This window comes from Parasteatoda tepidariorum, chromosome 1 (assembly GCF_982258835.1).
Source record: "Parasteatoda tepidariorum strain Cologne lab strain chromosome 1, Ptep-v5.0, whole genome shotgun sequence".
In the NCBI taxonomy this organism is placed as follows: domain Eukaryota; kingdom Metazoa; phylum Arthropoda; class Arachnida; order Araneae; family Theridiidae; genus Parasteatoda; species Parasteatoda tepidariorum.
In genome coordinates, this window is record NC_141755.1 from 54,513,318 (window position 1) to 54,529,078 (window position 15,761).

A 15,761-nucleotide genomic window follows, 5' to 3' on the forward strand; every position below is an offset into this window, starting at 1 on the left:
AAAAGTAAATTCAATGCTACTAAAAACAAATTTTCATTGCGTTATGTACGGGTACACGTAGAACTACATCTGAATTATTTGAAATGAAAAGAAAAGTAGAATTTGAGAAAGCAAGTGATTAACTCCTCATATTTTGATTAATTTTATTGAAAATGTAAGTAAAAATCTTAAATGAAGTTTATTCAAATTGCAATAATCGTCTATATGTACACCAATATTTACTTTGCTTACTATCGCCAGTTGCAACATATGCACTCTTTAGTTTATTGAGATCAATTGCAAAGTGCAATAATTTTAAAAGAAGAGTATGAGATCGTGTAAATTTTAATTTTATTATAAAAATACTACTTCTAAACTTTAGTTTAGCGAGTACTGATCGTGGAAGTAAACATAAAAGATTGCTGTTTATCGCCAACAATACTTCTACTGATTCCTTCCTGAATCCAAAATCCTTTCTTAACTAACTATTAGTCAGTTTAGCGCTGTTTATTATAACCTCGGTGTCAATTAGTTTAGAATAATGTTAAGTGTTCGGGAGCATGATTTACTTTCGCTATTAGTTCTCGCACAGTATAGAAATAGTAAGTATTTTTATAATGAAATTAATATTTTCACGCTTGTGCACTAGTCTTTTTAAAGTATTGCACTATGTAATTGATAAAAATAAATCTAGGAGTAAATTATATATTCAAATTTTCATAACTTTATTTAAGATTTATATTCACATTGTCAATAAAATTAAAATATAAGAAGTCAAGACCTTACTTTTTCAGATTCCTCTCTTCTCTTCTAAAATGCTTAAAGGTCTGGTTTCTTAGGACAAGCGCCTTATCTGGGCGTCAGCGGGACGTCAACGTCTCGTTGACGCCAACAAAATACTGGTTTGTTAGCTCAAGGCCTGGTTTCTTAGAACTAGCGCCTTATCTGGGCGTCAGCGGAAAGTTGACGTAGAGCTGACGACATAAAAATACTTTTTTGTTAGCTCAGCGTGAGCAGTCGGCCCAACGCAGACATTATCTCTCATTGCGCATGCGTTAATAACGTAAACAAATATTTATTTTGAATTTGTATTGATTTTGTTATTGTCGACCAGTGTTTTAGAGAACAAATAATGACTTTGTCCAAGAAAAAACACATTATAGCTGAGCTAAATGAAGAGTGCTATGTTTAATGAAGAAGCTATGTTTAATGTCAAAATCAAAATTTTGGCTGATTTCAATGCACTGTTGGATATTGTCCGCCTTACTTCTTATTACTTGCCAATTGATTATTGTTGTTAATAACAGTTATTATTAATAAGAAAATAAACACACACACAAAGGAGGCTATGCAACGTCATTTCAGGAGTTAGCGATATTGATATACGTTCAAGTTAGGAGCTTGGCATCCATTTGGCGTGAACTTCGATGCTAACAGACTCTCTCCATAGAGATGTTTTGCTTTTCTTTTTTAACTAGTAACAGAGTATAGCACATAACACACTACATGTTAATTAGCACGTATATTTCTTACTTATCATTCCAATATAATTCACAAATCAAGTAGTAATTAATGAAATATTAAAATAAGAAAAAAATTAACAGAAAGTAAAATTTAATAATTTCAAAATGTATTCTTCCATGTCGAAGAAAAACCATTCTGACCTATTTCACCTATCTGAAGTATGAATATTGTTGAAAAGTGCGACAATTCCAGTAAAAGTGTTTTATCGTATATCGCCAATTCCAGCAAATTATATTCATATTCATATTATATATTCATATTCATGTATAATATAGATTCATATTCATGTTATTCATATTTTTAAAAATATAATGAAAATTAAAAAGAAAATAACGGTAAAAAAGAATGAAAATAAAGAAAAAATGAAAAAAATAAGGGAAAAAAAGTTTTCGGAAGCGCAATTAAATCTACAGTCACAATAAAATACGCGGCTTTTGAAAAATAGCATAAGGTTAAGTTTTTGCCAAATTTAATGTAAAAACTGTAGGCATGTGTTATTTTTTACTTTAATTTTCATGCATGTGCTGTAAAGCTTAATATTGTTTGCGTTAGCGTTAACGGGAAACCGTAACGTAACGCAAAAGCTTTCTATTGTTGAACGATTTCCTACAATAAAGTTAAGTTTCCAGGCAAAATTTAAAATATTTGTTCCAAAATAACGACATTAGTCTGACCTTGAATGATATAATTGCTTTTGTATAGAGTCTGTCTGAGTTGGATTTAAACTAATTTTATTATATATATTTTAGATAAATCGAACTAACTATGCATCATTCGATTAAGAAAATTATGATACTTATTAATTAAACTTGTAGTGAATGACACTTGATGTTAATACAGTTTTTTTTTAGAGCTTACATACCTTGAACTTTTTGCAAGGCAAAAGGCCCAGAACAAACAAAAGTGGCTGCTTCCACCTATTCACTACTGGTATAAAGCAAAAAGACCAGGACTCTCTCTATCTCTCCCTGGTGACAGGCAAACCAACACCTGCCTATCCCGACTGGCCAGTGGACACCTGAAAAGTCTCACATTTTCTGCAAATCAAAAGATCTTTCCTCTTTGCCCTAAATGTCAACAAAACCAGGCATCACCTGAGCACATCTTGATCTGTTTAGGGCTGGACTGGAACGATATTCATTCCTCTCCCATTCTGGTTTCGGATTTTCTCAATATCAACGGATTCATTGATCTGGTCTGACCCTGTCAGACCAGATGGGAATTAGCAACAACAACAACAACAGTTTTTTTTAAATAACAATTTATTAATTAAATTTAATTAATGAATTTTAGTTTTATACGGGAGAAATTTTTTTAATCTTATATAAGATATTTATATTGCTTGCTTTTTAAAAAATTACATAATTATTATTTATATTTAAACGCCGTTAGCTGATACGTAACGTTATAAACGTTATAATAAGTAAAGAAATAGAAAATTAAGCAAAAAATAATGTGATGTAACGAGAACACACAAACGTTGAACATAAAAAAGCAGAAGAAAAAAGAGGTAAGCCAGCATGTACAGTTATTTCTATATAACTTAACAGTACTTTCCGTTAGACAAGCAAGATAAAAAAGTCGCCAAACAATGTAGATCTCTACCAACTTTTTTTAAATTTTTTTTAATTTATTTTTTAAACGCATAAAATTAAATAAAATAAAATATTAAAGTAACAAGCATTTAAAAAATAGGTGAATTTATTTGCTCCCAAGTAACCGAAAAGTAATTTAACACCATTAGCTGAACAAAAAATGTTAACACTACATTGAACATTAAAAAAAAAAGAATTGACGTTTTATTTTACGGCTACCATGTAATTGAACGGTGTTATTTGATTATCATAATATTCTTGCTATCACCAATCTACTAACTGAAATTGGTTTTAGAGCTTTAGCCAATCATGCCTTTTTCGCACTGATAGGTTTGATAACGCGATCTGAAAAATCATAAGTACTTGTTTTACTAGTACTAGTAAACTCCTAATCATAAGTACTAGTTTTTTGGTTTTTGGTGTAATTATTACAAATGCTAGAATTAAATATATGGTAAGAAAAAGATGCAAAGTAAACATTGCGATTATTTTAGACAGTTTATTCTAACGTGGCTTTTACATTCGGAAAATTTGAAAATATAATGAATTTAGAAAATAAAGTTTTAAGGAATTGAATTTCGAAAGGAATTATAGCTAGTGGCTTTACTGGAATATGAATGCACTTATTATGAAGATCTTCAGTGTTAGTACCTGAAAAAATATAAAAGGAAAAGTTAGATTAATTGGAACATAGCCAAGACAGCAATCTTGGCGCGAAATAAATGTCTTGTAAATGTAAATAATCTGCATTTTTATACTCTTCAGTTAATGTTTATATTTATGTTAAGCACGTTTTTTACAAAAATGTTTTAAATAAAGTAACAGCACGCATAAATATTACTTAGACAGAAAATTTGCAAACGTGTCGATTCAATTTTTCACCAAATTCCGCCATTTAAATCTTATAATTAAAGAGTGTGGTGTATGCAATAACGGTATTGTTTACTAGATACCTATTATAATACCTATCACCTTCAAATACAATAACAGTGGTACCTACATCTATTATATAATTGCTTAAAAATCATTGGGGGCAATAATTTGGAGGCTCTTTTACGGTCTCTGGAAATGCCCTGAGGAAAAATTAAGTTCAAAACTACTAGAATATGGTAACATTTAGCTGATTTCTCGCTTTATGAGAACACCAAAAAGCTCGGTAATCTTTACCAAAACGTTTTAGCAATGATTTACGTGAAGTTAATAATAAAATATGAGTTTATATTGTGTGTTAAAGTTTGAAAAATGATGTATTTTTATTATTATATCTTAGAACACGGCTAAAAACTATTTATTTCGGCTTAACTTCAGTTTTGTATTTTTTTATTAATTGTATGATAATAAGAAGTTTAATCGAGAAAACCAGAATTTCCTGTAAACCGTTACAATATAAATGGAAAAATTACTAAATGAATGGTTTAAATTTAAATACCGTATATTCGGACTATATATATATATATATATAATGGTTAAATTTATATGTATATATATATATATATAAGTTTAATTTGTGAATATTTAGTTACCACTAGTCATCAATATAGGTTCTGAAGATTAGTACCATTAGTGTTGGTAATAGGGTAGTAGGTTTAACTGAAACCGCTAATATTAATTACGCAATTTTGTGAAATAATTGACATATTGGTGATTGCTGCTACCATTCTGCTGTCGATGAAACTTGTTGACCAAAAACAAATCAAAAACAAATAACAAGCGAAAGTTTCGATAACCCTAATTTGGCGTTATTGAAAACAAAGCCATCAAAGAATGCTATGATTACCGGAATCGGGATTTTCAGAAAAACTGAACGAAAATTATCGCCAGTTATTAACGGGCGTGGATAATGGTTCAGAGATTTTTTATGGTCCACTGAAACAGATAAATAAATTATGTGAAAATAAACAAATTATTTATCCAGCTATGCAACCAAAAATACGGCTTTATACAAACAGTGCAGCTTTATATAATTTTTTATTTTAGGATTTTTAAAAAAAATGTTTTATAAAGGATTTTTTATTAAAAAAATGAACCCAGTTTTCTTTATGGGACATTGATATACACTGATATCTTTCACGAAAACAAGAATAAACAAAAACATACAAATGCTGCTTTTTTACATAAATAGAATCGGTATTTTCCGTTTCGCCGACGCAGGGGATAAAGTCGCCAATGCTAAGCTGTAGTGTTTATTTATTTTCTATTTTTTAGATGATGGTTTATTTCCTCAAAAATAAAAAGATATAACAAATGAATAAAATAGCTGAAATAGAAAAGTACTTTCAAATCTGTTTATGAAAAGGAAGTATTGTGATAGCAAATATAATGTAAAAATTCTCGTTCGATTACATTTATGAATATTCTCACCGAAAGAAAAAAAATGTTACAATGGTTATAGTACTATTTTTCTTATAAATGAAAAAAAAATTTCTTAAATGTAATTAGATTTATAGCTTTTTTTTTAAAAAAAAAATGAAGTGGCAAAATGTTTAAATTTAAATATGTATTAAACTTAAACATATTAACTGAAACTTTATCACATAAATTAACATTTTTACATAAATATTTTTAGGTAGAATCGTGACAAAATGACACATTCGACATTTTCGGTCAACAGTCTTCAAACTGTTGCCAACGCCTAAAAGACGTTTTTACGATTATCGACAAAAATTGGAATTAGCAAAAATCGCTTATTGAAAATAGCAAATACATAAAAATGCCATAAAAAGCAATAACATACTAATTCTCGCCAAATATAAAACTACATATTTGAAACTTTATTGCCCTCCCAAACATCGCCAATGTCGCCAAATGCACCTGTATACTAGAGTTAAACCAAATTTTACTAATGGATAATACATTTTTTGACCATCACTGCTTTTTGACATAATGAACGATTAAAGTTTTCATGGTTTTTAAAATAGGGCCTGTTCACTTAGCAAAATCGAAATAGCGAAAAATTAAATTATTAAAATTTCATTATAAAATGTATATTAAAAGAAATAGTATATTAATAGTATGTATATTAACAGAAAGAATTATAAAATGTATATTAAAAGGAATTGAAAAAAAAAAACTCTTGCTGCTTAATTCAGGTCTGGATAAATCAGCTAGTGAAATACAAATTAATGAAATTCCAGTATTGTCTTAAATGTGTCGTTTTTGTTAATTAAGAGTGAAGAATGCATAGTTTTGAATGATATATAAGAAAAATAAGAAATTACAAATGATATATAAGAAAAATACGTGTATGCTTACAGTTTTATCAATCTTTAAAATCTGATAAGAGTACTCACTTTATTTCTTTTTCTTTTTCATTTATTCTTTTCGTTTATTTCTTTTCTGGTGATTTCGTTTTATCATCGGGCTTTTTTTCGCCGGGCTTACCATGCTCACCTGGTTTACCAGGTTCTCCGGGTTTTTTTTCGTCTTTCTTGTCCATTTCTGCTCTTGATCAATTGAAGTTAGAAGTATGAAGAATTTAAATACCTTATTATAAATTGAATGCACTGAAAATTTTTAGTTGCACTGTACAGCCTCAAAATTATCAAGCAAATGGTATTCTAAAACTTATTTCATAGCTCGAGATTTTTTTTATGACAAACGTAACAGCGTAATGAACACGCGAGCCGCGTGCAATGAACAACTTTTAATTTTTTATTTTAATGATTATAAGCAAGCGAATATAAGCAAGGCACATTTTAAATGCTGAAAATGAATGTGCATAGAACTATTCGTCTGTTTTATCTATAAAGCATTAAAAAGTATGGTAAACAAAATCAACTGGATAGAGAAATTTCGAAAAATCCCACTAATTAAGCCATTCGCAAAAATTATTTGATGTAGCTACTAAATTTTTAATAAGTAGCAAACTATAAATAAAATACAAATTAAAATATCAAAAAGGAATTTAGTGACATTATGAATTTTCAAAGGTACATGAACCTAGATCAGACATAAATTATTTTCCACGAAAGTGGTTATTTTATGGGCGCAATCTAGCTTCTAGCTATATTTTAATATACTACTAAATTTTAAGACAAGAAGTTAATTTTTATAGCTTTACGGATCTTATTTATAAGGAATTTTAGGTAAGAGAAAATGAGTATACTTGGCTTACGTGTTTACTTTTTGAACCTAGAATAATATGAAAATAGAAATTAAATTTCTTAAGAATTCACCTAATACACCAATTTTGGTGAGAAACTGAGAAACAGTTATCCATCAAATCAATCGGTGTCTTTACATTTATATTTCATCAATGAAAATATATTTATAATAAACTTGTATATCGTTTTTAATAAATATATTTAAACATTTGATCTCCATACAACACAAATATAAAAAGATGTTGCTTCTATTTTTCTAGCCCAGGTCTGTCCTTAAAAAAACTTTTGAGTGTTAATTACTGTCATAAATTGCAATATTGCATTGCAGGAAAAAGTGTCATTAAAAACCTATTACAGTATCCATAGTAGTTATCTCTATCTGTATATTAGGTTTATATTAAAACAATGCCAGTAGTACTTATTTTAACAATTAAGCATGACTAAGGTTAATAGTTTGGAGTTTTTACATGCAGTCGGAATGAATAAATGCCGCAGAAAGCATTCTTCCTAAAGTAAAATTATAATTTATGATTAGTGCTTTGAAACTATTTACTTCTGAATGCTACAAAATATTTTTAAAATAAGACAAGTGCTTGTTGTTACATTTATATGTGAGTTTGATTGACTCTCACTTCGAATATTTGTCAGCTATATTAGCTATGTTTCGATTAAATTTAATAGAATTATTATACTGCTGGGTTTGAATAACAACTCTAACATTTATAGCTTTCAGAACATGAAACTCAAGTCATTAACAGTAATCAAGTTATGTTCATAATTATAGTGATACAAAATTATATAATGTAATGCACATAATATAAAGTACAAGTACTACAGTATGGATAAACACTCGTAAAAACTACTTATTAAAACTTCTTCGAAACATTTTATGGTACAGGGTGCACAAACATTATGATTTTTAATATTACGAATATAATTTTGAAAAATTGTGTTTATATTGCCTATTTAAATACACGAATGTTGTGAAAATTTTAGAAATTAGCGAAAATTTATAAATAAAATTATAAGTCATACAGGTTTTTAAAAGTTATTTATTTTAATATTTTTATTGTGGTATCTCATTGTTATAGCTTCAGTGAATACTAACGAGAATTGAACAAAATTCTAAATATATTTTATTTTCACGCCACTTTTTTTTCCTTTTTAGCTGTTGCAAAAATATTATTTACCATTTCTAATATTTATTTCATTTCTACATTGTGCAAATAGACATAATTTGGCAAATTGAGCAAATATAAACATTTCAACTAGAAAAAAAATAGCGAAATTAAAGTATTTTGATATGATTATTAAGAATGCTATGATAGTTGTGAGAATAAGAAGTGCAAAAAAAAAAACATCATACCAATTCTTTTAGAGAGTTTATTCTAAAACATTGTTTAAACAGTAAGAAAGTTTAAAAATTACAATGAATTTTGAAAAGAAATTTTTTGCAATTGAATTTTGAAAAGAATCATATTCAGTGGACTTGATGCACTTAGCATGCAGATCTTCAATGCTAGTACCTGAAAAAGTATAAAAGGAAAAGTTACTCTATAAATAACGATTAATTGGAATTTATCCAAAGAAGCAGTTTTGACGAGAAACAATTGTGAATCCAAACAATCTGCCTATTTGAATTTATTATTCTTTTATTAATGTATGTTTAAAATATGTTTTGTTTATAAGTTAATTGCTTAAGAGGTTGCTTTATAAAGAAACAATACATAAAAATGTTGTTTAGACAGTAAAATTTTGAAAACATGCAGGATTAATTTTTTTTATGAAGTTCCATCTTTTTTAATACAGAAGTATACTATCGTACTGTCGTCTATTCAATAACGGTATTGCCTAACGGTAAGTTATATGTTACTACAATACCAGTGATATTTTAATAAAATAATAGTTTGGTTACTAAACTTGGAAACTAAATATTACCGTTTTTAAAAATAATGCTTTAGAAAGGAAAAAAAGAAATCAAGATACACTCTTGTCGAAAAAATTAATATTTATAATACCTCGGCGGAGTGTTGCCAATAGCTTGTCAGTAATGTAAGTGCAACGTAACGGAATTTTAGTATTAAATGTAAATCATAACTCATATATTTTTAATCAGCCATTTTGTTTCAGATTTTCGGGTAAATGTTTTCAGTTTTTTTCTCATGTTTTTCGTCATCCACTTAAAGTACTTAATATTAAAAAAAGGAATATTCTTTATTACCAACATTTTTAGTTATTTAACTAACGGAGATTATTAAAATAATAAAATGATAAAATTATATAGATACCATATGCATAGATTATGCATGATCCATGATATTAGGGTTAACTTTTAGTAAAAATTGCTTCCAAAGACTTGGTAATCCAAGACCCAAGAAAGTATTCTGAATTTTTAAAACTGTTTAGTTTGATTAGGAAAAGACATCATTTTTTTACACATTTGAACCCCGAAAAGGGTAAATATAAAGAAAAATTGGTGACAATTGCTGATGAATCCAAATGGCGTTGAATTAGGTACTTTTTGGTTTTGTTGACTTTTTCGGTTCGGCGAAAAATTGGTGATAGTTGCTGATGAATCTAATTCAATGGCGTTGACTTAGGTAATTTTCGGTTCGGTTTTATTTAGGTACTTACCCATTATCTCGCTGCTTAACAAAACTTCTTACTCATAAGAATGCCCGCCAACATTTTAAAGAATTAGAAACAATTAAATTCTCTTCGAAACTTAGTTAATTATCCTGTTCGCTACTCGAAAGTGTATCTTTAATCTTATAAAAAAATAAGCTAACTGTTTATAAAAACTTATAAAAATTTCACAATTTTGTCGAATAAATAACTTGTTGATGCATAACTGGCACATTGATGACGTATTGCTAGAGCACTGAAGATGAACTTGCCAATTTTCGCTAAACTTTCTCCGTTAGCTAGATAACGAAAAAGTACCGAAAATGTCACATGAGCGTTCACGTTATTTTTGAAAGTCCACGTCTAAAAAAAATGATTACCTAATATTAAGAGGAAACTGGCAAGCTTTTTTTAAGGTTTAGTACCGAGTGTCGAGGAAGAGACAAATAAATAAAGTATTATAATTTTTCACTCCCTTTGCTTCGTTTCTCTGATACAAAAATATCATTTTCAGTTTGAAGATTTTAATTCATTCATTTTTTAAAAGAAATTTTGATGCTAAATAATAAAAGGATTAATAATTTTTCAAATTTATTACCGGCCATCTAGAATGATAAGTTTCTCTAATTTTAAGTAAACTGTGATTCATGCTTCCAATTTAAAAAATATGAATCTTACAAATGAATACAAAAGATAGTTATTCATTAAAAATTTCTTCACAATACAAATGATATTGCCTAAATAATTCAAGGTATTGTAAAGATCAGTTATCACAATATTTGTATAGGGAACATTGTAAAAAATTCCGAATCAAATTACAGTAAAAAGTACTGGCATCAGTACATCATCCATAAAATCCATCTTACCCTAAAATTTCACACCGTGGATTTTACATTGATATTCATTTAATTGCAGTGATTTAATAATTTTGCTGCAAATATTACAGTTAAAATTATGGCACATTATATTATTTGTTCTGTAAAATTTTATTGTTAAAATAGATTTTATGGTAAAAAGCACCGGTACCCTAAATGCCGTTACTTGACCTGAAATTGTTTATAATGTTTTGGTAATAATACATTAGGTATCTATTGACCATATTACCAGCAGTGCCTTTTACCCCAGAAAAAAATAATCACTGGTGTCAAAAATAGCTTGGCGTTTATTTTATGACTCATGGAAACAGAGAAGTACCTAAATTAAATTTAAGTTACGCAAAAAGGGACGATTTATTTACCGGGCGTTATGTTCCAAAAATAATATATTTGGCAATAGTACAGCATTATATAATTTCTAAATTTATGGTTTTCCTCTTAAGAAACCAAATTATTTTTGAGTAAATGAAATTGAAATCTGTAATAGTTTACAATCGGGGGCCCCTCTCATTTTTGGCGATTGGCAAATAAACGAATATATATGTAAAATAACTCAAGAATCAATCACATAAATGGGTAAACAAAAGTTGCGGTAACCCAAAGGTGACGTCATTGGAGGCAAAATCCGCAAAGTTAATCATGGTAACCAGAAATGGGATTTCAGCACCTGCGAAAACCTGGTTTGCCAACCAGCAGGTTTGGCAACAAGCAACAGTTTGGCGACATGCATCAACGCGTCATTTCAGCGTTGGCGACATTTTTCAAAATCGCGCTAAACTTATCACTTGTCACCAGTACTATCGAAAATGATGCTAAGAGGCAGTAGTAGTCTTGATAATGCTTAAAGCTTACCTAATATTTATCAGTTAAAAGGACCACGCAGCCAAAATGACCAAAGGGCGTGAACAGCTTAAGATTTTGATTTACATAGATCACCGACTACTGATAATACACATGAGAGTTCATTAACAATAATAATACGCATTGAATACAATCATATTGTGATTATTATCGATGGCATAACGTATCGAAAAAATAATTTGTGAATAATATTCATAACGATAATTATTGGTAAATAATATTTTTTTAATAAAATATTTTTGTGAGTCACAATAAAGTTAATCTAATTAACAAAAATATTGAAATATAAATTTTTATAATAATATAAATTAGTTTCCTTGGGAAATATCTATATAGATTGTAAATATTAATGTTTTTACAATATGTCGTTGTAATAAAATTCCTACCTATTGGCAATAAAGCAGCATCGCACTTATTAAATTGTTATTCGTACTTACCTAACTATTAATTCGTAGGTACTTACATATTATCTCGTCAATTATTTTCGCCAACTCTGCGAGTCTTTTTGCTATCGTTCAAATTTATTTCTACATAGTAAAATATCAAAAATAAATAGCATATGCAAATATAATTTATTGTATGAAAAATATTTCAATTTTTACAACTTCCAAATTTATTTTCAGATTTGACGAAATTGGTCGACGGAGTAATACGTAAGTGCCAATTCCCACTGATTATTCGCGTTGGCGACAACTCAGAAAAGCTGCCACCAATTCATGATCTCCATAGCTGCTAATACCGGTTAATTTTGCTGTGAGTGTAGCTATAAAGTATGCATCAAAAATGAAAAAGGAGGAGCTAAAGCTTTGCTCAAGCAATTTTTTCTTAAATCAGGAGAAATTTTGACAAATATCTAAAATTTGTTTCCAATACTTAAATTTCAGTTCTAGATAAGCGTTTTTAACTGCAAAATTTAACTTTAAAATCAGAATGAAGGTAATTTTTAAAAAAATATTCTTGCTGCAAATTATTTATTTATTTTTCTTTTAAATTCTGGATTAGTCTAGTTAATGGCCAAAATTAGTACAATAATAAATATATTATTTTTTTAATAAAAATATACTTTTCAGTTTAAAGCTTTTACTTACAAAACAAAAAATGGCAAAATGAATCATATTGTTAATAATGCCTTAAATTACTATATTTAATCTAAGCAACTACGCAAGATATATAAGAAATATGAATATATTATCGCAGTTTTATTCCATCTTTAAAAGCTGATAAGAGCACTTACTTTATTTCTTTTGTCAGCCATTTCTGAATTTATTTCTTTTCTGGAGATTTTGATTTATCATCAGGCTTTTTTTCTCCGGGCTTACCAGGTTCTCCAGGTTTGCCATGTTCACCAGGTTTCTTTTCGTCTTTCTTGTCCATTTCTGCTGAAGAGAAATTGAAGGTGAAGGATTTTATATACTTTCAAATAAACTGAATACACAAAATTTTTTTAGTGTCACTATATAGTCTTCAAGTTATAAAACGAATAGTGTTCTAAAAATTATGTCATGCCTCGAGCTTTTTTGTATCAAAACGTGACAGTGAAATATAAGGAAACACGCGAGCCATCTGCTGTAAATAATTTTTATTTAAAAATTGTTATTTTATTTATCAAGTTACTTTTTAAAGCAAACATAAGCAAGGCACATTCTGAGAATTTAAAATGAATATATATATTTCTTAACTCACGGGAGTCTATAAAATTATTGAAATTATGTGTCCTTGAAGATGACTAATGTTAAAATAATAGTTATTTTCTTCTTTCGAAAGAGTTACTTTTTGTTTTAATTATTTTTTTAAATCTTATATGCATTAAATGCTCAGTAGAAATGTTATATTTTTGTTTTAATGATGCTTCATAAATAACGCTGGAAAGGTATGCATTTTATTAACAATAATTTAGCCAACAATGCACTTTTTCTTCCTTTTTCTTTAGATTTATATTTTTAAGCTTTTTTAAGTATTGAATAAAGGAATTAAAACCTACTTAAAAAGATAAAAAGCCTAAATTCAAAGCTACACTGAAAAATGCAAGTAGAGAGTGGAGGAGGGTAGGATGCTCGTACTTTGAAGCAACGTGGAAAGATCTTCGGTAGTACAGTTTAAAGCTCAGTTTTACAGAAATTAAATAATGTGGTATAAAGTGAAGACATAGTATCTGAGCCGGAATAGCATGGTTAGTAGGACGTTGGGTTCGTGTTCTTGAGAACGTGAGTTCAAACCGCTGACAAAAGAATCCTCGAGTATTAAATGGTGACTGGTGCAAGTTAAATCTGTTGGGTTACAAAGTTCTCCAAGTTCCAATTAACAAATCAATACCTTTGGGGGTAATGAATTGGAGATTGATCATTCTTTGGTTCAGGACAAAATTATGATCCGTGGATAAGTAAATGGAGTATGATCGTGTCGTCCCTGTAAAAAGGGCTGTGACTGAATTCGTGTTCTTAGTCATCACTGGAAAAACAAGAAGTGCATCATCTGCCTTAAAAACTCGCTTGATTTCAAGCAGGCTTGCTAGTGATAGAAATTAGCATAAGTAACGGCATAATACCTCGATTCTTCAAAAACTTCGAAGTAGTTCAAACAACTTCGAAGTTGAAACATTTTTATACGGACGAAACCGCTTGTTAGGCCGAGTTTCGCTGAAATGAAGTTCACTAATTTATTACCAACTGTTCGTTTAAGGATCATAGTACAAATATTATAATTAGTGGCCTTACATCGACTTAGGTGCGCTCCCTGCAAGATTTATAAATGAGGCCTTTCTTAAACTTAACTTAATTTTCTTTAAAAATCATAATATGAAACAAAAACACAATGAAAGTACATTTAGGTATTTAAAGTTATTCATTTTATTTTAATTTACATTAATTAATTAATTTTAATTTGTATATTTTAAATTATTTGTATTTCAATTAATAAGGAATTAATAACTGTGTTGGAAAGGCGGAATTCAGAAAAGTACTAAAATGGAACAAAGTATACACTTACCAACTTGCCACATTAAAATTTAATTAATGTAACAATACGAAAAAATAACTCACTATCTTACAATAATTAGATTCAAAGTTTAGTTAAGGGTTATTATTACTTGTAAAATTAATTTAAAAAATATCTCATAATAGAAACATTGTGATTCAAATAGTTGGGGTAACAACTCTTTTTTGTACCTAGAAATCTTGACAACAATTACGATAATTTCATAAATATCAAAATATCAATGTTTCGGACATAATTATCGATCAACATAATAAAATGTTTGCATGAAATAAATCTTTTTGAGCAATTATAATTCTTTTTCTTATTTTCTTAATTCTTTTAATTAATTCCATCTTTCATCTTTTCACTAGTCAACTTAGTTATGTATTTACATAAAATTAAATTATTTTAACTGTTGAAATTTGTTCAAAACTAACAAATACCAAACCGCTACTTTTTAAAAAAAATGTTCTCTTCTTATCAAAAAACATATTTGTCGAAAAAAATATAAAGATGAGGATAGGAGAAGTGTTGGTTTTTTATCATATTTAGTAACATAAAAGTTTATATTAAAATAAATTAACTCTAATGTTCTTGAAAGAAATGAAAGAAAATAAAAAATAGATAAATATTTTATTGAGTAACATAAATGCAAATGAAATATTTTTATTAAAAATTTTTAATGGGATCTAAAATGATTTAAAATAAAACAAATAAATATATTATAGCTCTAAATAAGATTCAGCATTCAGTTGGGATTTAGTTCAGTATATTTTTAGCTTTAGAACATTTATATTTCATGAATAATAAAAGATTTTATGAATTTTAAACCTTAAAATATTTTTAATCACTTTCAGTTACAAAAAATTAAGAAAAAATTCAAAAACAGTAAACAGTTTAAAAAATAGACCATGTTCGTGGTCTTTCTCTCCATGTATCGCAAATGCTGGATAGTTCCATCAAAAAGTCCTCCACGAAAGCAAGTATCATTCAATACTTGATCCAGGAGTTCCCTTGTCTTCTGAATTATTTCAAAATTACAAAGCTACAGAGTTGAACATTATAGTTGTAAACCCAAAATTGGGTTGGCTGTTCAACGACGGTCATAAAATAGAAAATGCTTAGAGAAACGATACGATACTTAGAAAAACGAGTAAAAGTCAAAACTTAGTTATGAGTTAAACTTGAGAAATATATATTCAGAGAAACGAGAGAGAAATAGTACT

The 15,761-nt window shown here is 28.3% G+C and overlaps 2 long non-coding RNA genes across 2 annotated transcripts; both read right to left on the reverse strand.

Moving 5' to 3' along the window:
* Window positions 1-3,577: 3,577 nt before the first annotated feature.
* Window positions 3,578-6,645, reverse strand: LOC107457004 (uncharacterized). Its single transcript, XR_011636694.2, has 2 exons — window positions 6,389-6,645; window positions 3,578-3,749 (listed from the first exon to the last, which is right to left on the reverse strand). It is a non-coding gene; the product is annotated as an uncharacterized LOC107457004 (long non-coding RNA).
* A 1,922-nt stretch (window positions 6,646-8,567) lies between these two features.
* Window positions 8,568-13,040, reverse strand: LOC139425363 (uncharacterized). The gene is made up of 2 exons (XR_011636584.2): window positions 12,797-13,040; window positions 8,568-8,727 (listed from the first exon to the last, which is right to left on the reverse strand). It is a non-coding gene; the product is annotated as an uncharacterized LOC139425363 (long non-coding RNA).
* Window positions 13,041-15,761: the final 2,721 nt, after the last annotated feature.